We start from the raw sequence: 5,950 nt of genomic DNA on the forward strand, positions 1-5,950 counted from the left end.
GCCGCCTACTGGGCTGTAAGAATGATATCGGCCGTTTCTCAATACCAAGTTCCCAGAGTTTGGACTTGCTAAGTTCGACTCAGAAGAACGAACGGTCGAGGACGGGAGGACGCGAGTCCAGTCATGGAACGGCAGCGTACTTGATAGCGTCACATGCTTAATTCAATTAACTTCATATTTTTTTATTTTCAATGTATTAAATATATTTACAAACTAATATGTACGTACTCTGATAATTTTCACTTTATATTTATAATAAAATTGTATATGATATTAAACAACTGCCTCTTTTTTATTTTATTAAAAATTAGGCTAATACCCAGTGTATTGTTCAAGAAACAACAAATAAAGATAAGAAGAATAGCTGGTACTTTATTCCATGTGGAACACAAGCACATGTCCATTACAACACTCTTCCTCTAGCAAATGCACATCATCTACAACACATTACTGCCATCTGCTGGAATCAATTAGTACTCATCACATAATAGATAATCATTACATCTCTTTTCCTTTTTTTTTTTTTTTTTTTTTTTTTACAATTTTACATATCACATAATTACTAACAATTCACACCAGCCTACTGTAAACAATTATTATTCTTTCTTTTCTTTTTTTCACTATAAGTCCAATCGAACAGGTGGTTTTTGAACTCGATTAGATCTCCGTAAATCAGGAATGTCAGTCTTTGGTATAGATAAATCAAGTTCAGAAATTTGGCCTGCAGAGTAAAGCATATCTGAAGATAGCAATTCAGGAAATTGCAGATCAACAGACTGCATTTCTGGAGACAAGGTTGGCTCATCCAAAAGACATTTTTCTGCAGTCTTAAGCAGACTGTCGATTTCTCCGTAAGGTCTGCCCATCTTCTGTTTGAACAAGATATGATCTTGGATTTACCTCTTTTAGGATTGTAGCTTTCCTTCTCCATCCAGTAGGCTCCTCAACTCGAACTACATCTCGTTCACAAAGAGGTTTCAGTTGCCAAGCTCCCTTGTCATAGTATTCTTTCTGCTTCTCTTTAAGATGTTGCATCTCCTTCAATGACAAACTGTTGTTTTCTGTTTTCAGGGATAATTTTGGCAGTGTGTCACGCAGTTTACGATTCATCAATAACTCACCAGGAGATAATCCATCCACAACTGAGTGGAGAAGAACGGTAACTCAGTAGAGACAGATTTTCATCAGTATTGCTTGCAACGGCTTTTTTCAAAAGACTTTTAGCAATTTGTACCCCTTTTTCTGCTTTACCATTTGCCTTTGGATAAAGGGGGCTTGAAGTAGTATGCTTGAAGCCATACTTTTCTGCAAACAGCCTGAATTCACGACTATTATACTGAGGACCATTGTCACTTTGCACAATGTGAGGAATTCCATGCCTTGCAAAAATGCATTTCATGTGTTGAATCACGTCATTCGATGTTGTATGACGAAGGTGTTCAACTTCAGGATAATTGGAATAATAATCGATAACCACCAAATAATCCTTACCATTCAACTGGAAAAGATCAGTTCCTACTTTTTGCCACGGTTCAGTAGGATGAGGAGCTATCATCATAGGTTCTTTAGCCAGTTTATAATGATGACTCAGACAGACGTCACACTGACTGATGAATTTCTCAATGTGCACATTAATTCCCGGCCAAAAAACAGCTTGTCTAGCTCTTCTCTTGCATTTTTCGATACCAAGATGCCCCTCATGAATTCGACGAAAAATGTCTTGGCGCATTGACACTGGAATGACAATTCTGTTCTTTCTCAACAGCATGCCCTCCACCACACTCAGTTCTGCCCTTAACGGAAAGTACTGTGGACACTTGCCTTTGATCCATCCATGATGAAGATGTGCAATAACCCTCTGCAGTTCAGTGTCCTTTGCAGTTTCCTCTGCAATCAGTCTTAACATCTCATCTGAAACTGGTAGAGATGAAAACACCATACTCACATGTCTCTCAACTTCATCCATATTGCTGATCTCCGCAGCTACTGGTGCTCGAGACAGTGCATCAGCCACAATGATATACTTTCCAGGGGTATACACTAGACTCAGATCATATCTTTGTAATTTCATCATCATGCGTTGAATTCGAGGTGACATATCATTTAGGTTCTTTTGAATGATAGATATTAATGGTTTATGATCCGTCTCTACTGTAAAAGTAGGCAATCCATATACATATCCATGGAATTTATCACAGCCAAATGTTAAACCCAAGGTCTCTTTTTCTATTTGAGAATAGCGTCTTTCCGTCTCTGTCATAGATCGAGAAGCATAGGCCACAGGTCTCCAGGAATCCCCTATGGCCTGAAGAAGCACCGCCCCCAATCCATCCTGAGAGGCGTCTGTAGAGATCTTAGTTGGCCGCGTATGATAAAAAAAACAAGGACAGGTTCAGTAGTAAGAATCTCCTTTAACCTCCTCCATTCTTGATCATGGACTGAACTCTTGATCATTTTGTAACAACTTTCTCATATGGGTAGTTTTGGCTGACAGATTTGGCAGAAATTTTCCTAGGAAATTCACCATTCCCAAGGCTCGTAGAATTCCCTTCTTGTCACTAGGTGGAGGCATATCAAGGAGGGCTTGCACTTTTGCTGGGTGTGGCTCCACACCTTTTGCAGACAGCTTGTCACCTAAAAAATTGATCTCTGTGACTCCAAATTGACACTTTTTCTGATTGAGCTTTAAATCATGTGCTCAAACTCTTTTTTCCATCACTTTTACTAGTCGCTGATTATGTTGTTGAAGGGTGGACCCCCACACCACAATATCATCGATATACACACGAACACCCTCTAGACCTTCAATAAGGGTTTCCATGGCTCGATGAAAAATCTCAGGAGCTGATTTGATTCCAAATGGAAGTCGAAGAAAACAATATCTTCCAAAGGGAGTATTAAATGTGCAATATTTGCTACTCTCAGAATCCAATCGGATCTGCCAGAACCCTTGAGATGCATCCAATTTACTAAAAACCTTAGCACCCGACATTTCACTAATGATCTCTTCACGGGTGGGTATCTGGTAATGTTCTCTTTTGATGCTATCATTGAGGTCTTTAGGGTCTAAGCACACTCTTAAGTCACCATTAGGCTTCTTCACACAGATTATGGAGTTTACCCAATCTGTAGGCTGTTCAATCCGTTGTATAACTCCTGATTGGGTCATGCGATCCAATTCCTGCTTCAAAGGCTCGCGCAGAGGTGCAGGAACCCGGCGAGGAGCATGTATGACTGGTGTAGCATCATCTTTCAGTTGTATTTTATAAGTAAATGGCAATGTGCCTTGACCTTCAAAAACATCTGGAAATTGTTTGACAATGTCAGTTACATGGTCACAGACAGACTGTAAGACGACGGTTTCCCTGTTGACTTGATACACTCTTTTAACCAACTGAAGGTCTTCACAAGCTTTATCTCCTAGAAGAGATTCATGGCCATTGGGAACTACAACAAACATCAAACTTTTCATCTTTCCTTTTACTTGTATCTTTAATCGACAGACTCCTCGTGTTTCAATTGGTTGTCCATTATAGGCAAACTGTAAAGAACTGTACGTTTTTTAATTAGAGGTTTTTCTTTCAATGCTTTCACATCTCTGACGTTAATTAAATTAACTTTTGCACCCGTATCTAATTTAAAAGGCACTATGGTCCCATTAGCCACAAGAGGAACAATCCACTTTGAAGACTTCACCGAATCCTCACTGGATACACATGTTGCAGCATCCTGATGTGTATTCTCTTCGGAAACCATGTTCACATAGAATGAGTCACTCAAAGAGTCGCTGTCATCTGCCTCCTCCACTACATGCACTTTATTTTCCCTCTTCATGTCTTTTGAAAAACACATTTTTGCAAAGTGGTTCGGGCCATTACACTTCGAACATCTTTTACCGAAAGCTGGGCATTGTCTGAACTTATGTTTGGTCCCACAACGCTTGCAAGAGAATGTTTCATTGTCATTATCTCTGAAACTTCTTGTGTTACCTCTTTTCTTGTCTCTGAATGAAATGGCATCTACTGCTGCGCTCTGAAATGACGTCGCTGACGAATTAGCCCCATCAAACTGCTTCACTTGCTGTCTTGCTACTTCACTTGATTGGCACAATTTGACAGCATAATCCAAGGTGAGTTCTGATTCTCACAACAATCTCTCTCTCAGTTTTTTCTCATAGATTCCAAACACAATCTGATCACGAATCATTGAATCTCTCAATTCATTAAAATTACAAGTCTTTGCCTTTATCTTGAGATCTGTCAGAAAGTAATCAAAATCCTCTCCTTCATGCTGCACTCGCATTCTGAGTACATATCGTTCATACGTCTCATTCCTTCTTGACAAACAATGAGCATCAAATTTTTCCAGTACCTTATCCAGTTTCTTCTTGTCAGCCTCTTCCTCGAAATTAAAGGTGTTATAGACCTCCACGGCATCAGTTCCAGCAATGGTAAGTAATAGGGCATTTTTTCTTTCATCCACAGCAGCTCCTTGTCCGACAGCAACAACATACAACTCGAACTGCTGTTTGAAAGTCCTCCAATTTGCGTCAACATTTCCACACAACTTCAACGACCCCGGTGGTTTAATGACATCCATTGCCTTTTCTGAACCCCACTCCTGGTACCATGTATTGTTCAAGAAACAACAAATAAAGATAAGAAGAATAGCTGGTACTTTATTCCATGTGGAACACAAGCATATGTCCATTACAACACTCTTCCTCTAGCAAATGCACATCATCTTATACAACACATTACTGCCATCTGCTGGAATCAATTAGTACTCATCACATAATAGATAATCATTACACCCAGTAAACACAGAACGTTCCCATATGGTTCCCATTTGATTATTTTTTTTTGGGAACCAAATATGAACGTTCTCTGTAGGTTTTCTTTTTATAACCTAAAGAGAACGTTCTGGGAACGTTTGCTGCAGGTTATTTTTAGGTTTTATTTTTATAACCTAAAGAGAACGTTATGGTAACGTTCCCTGCATGTTGTTATTTTATAACCTAAAGAGAACCTTCCAAGAACGTTTGCTGCAGGTTATTTTTAGGTTTTATTTTTATAACCTAAAGAGAACGTCATGGTAACGTTTCCTGCAGGTTGTTATTTTATAACCTAAAGAGAACCTTCCCAGAACGTTTTCTGCAGGTTATTTTTAGGTTTTATTTTAATATCACTTACCATTAACAGGCAGTAGAGGGTGCTCATATTTAATATTTATAGGGTTTCCTTTTCATTTTCCTGGAAGGTTTCAGGTCTTTGAGTAATTTACTACTCAACTGATGACTTGAATCAGGTATGTTATACTTATATTATAAATTATAATATAGAAATTATATAACTATTAAAGATTTTTCATGGTTTATTTGAAAGATTTTTTCTTTTTTTTATGGTTTACAAACATTGTTGGGCCGAAATCTATTTGGCAAGACTGAACAAAACAACACTACAATTTCACTACAGAGTTTAACAGTTTTATTAAAACAAGAACAAATGGGAGGGGAGGTTTTATTTCAACAGGAACAATTTCCAGATGTGTTCCTCAGGGGACACCAACCCCATCTGCTGAATACAGGGGAAACATTATTGTGCATCATTCACCTGTCACCCATCTCCATCTGTCCTTCATGTAATGCAGCCTCCTCCCAAACCAGCAAAATGAGAAACTGAGGAATAGATGAACACTTGCAAAAGTAGAGACTGGATTAAAAACATAAAAATACATCTAGATTTTGGAGAATGGATGGATGTGGAAAATGGTTTAGCTCCTAGGGTTATTTGCCAGTAGTAAACAAGTGGCTACTATTGTTGTGATAAATGCACACAGAAGGACACACACTGTAGGTCAGGGGTTCTCAAAGTCTACATTCAAAGGTCCAAATCTAAATTTTCATTAATGACAAAGGTCCGGAACTATTGGTAGTTACAAAACTTGTTTT

The sequence above is a fragment of the Phoxinus phoxinus genome (genome assembly GCF_949152265.1).
Source record: "Phoxinus phoxinus genome assembly, chromosome: 5".
Lineage (NCBI taxonomy): Eukaryota > Metazoa > Chordata > Actinopteri > Cypriniformes > Leuciscidae > Phoxinus > Phoxinus phoxinus.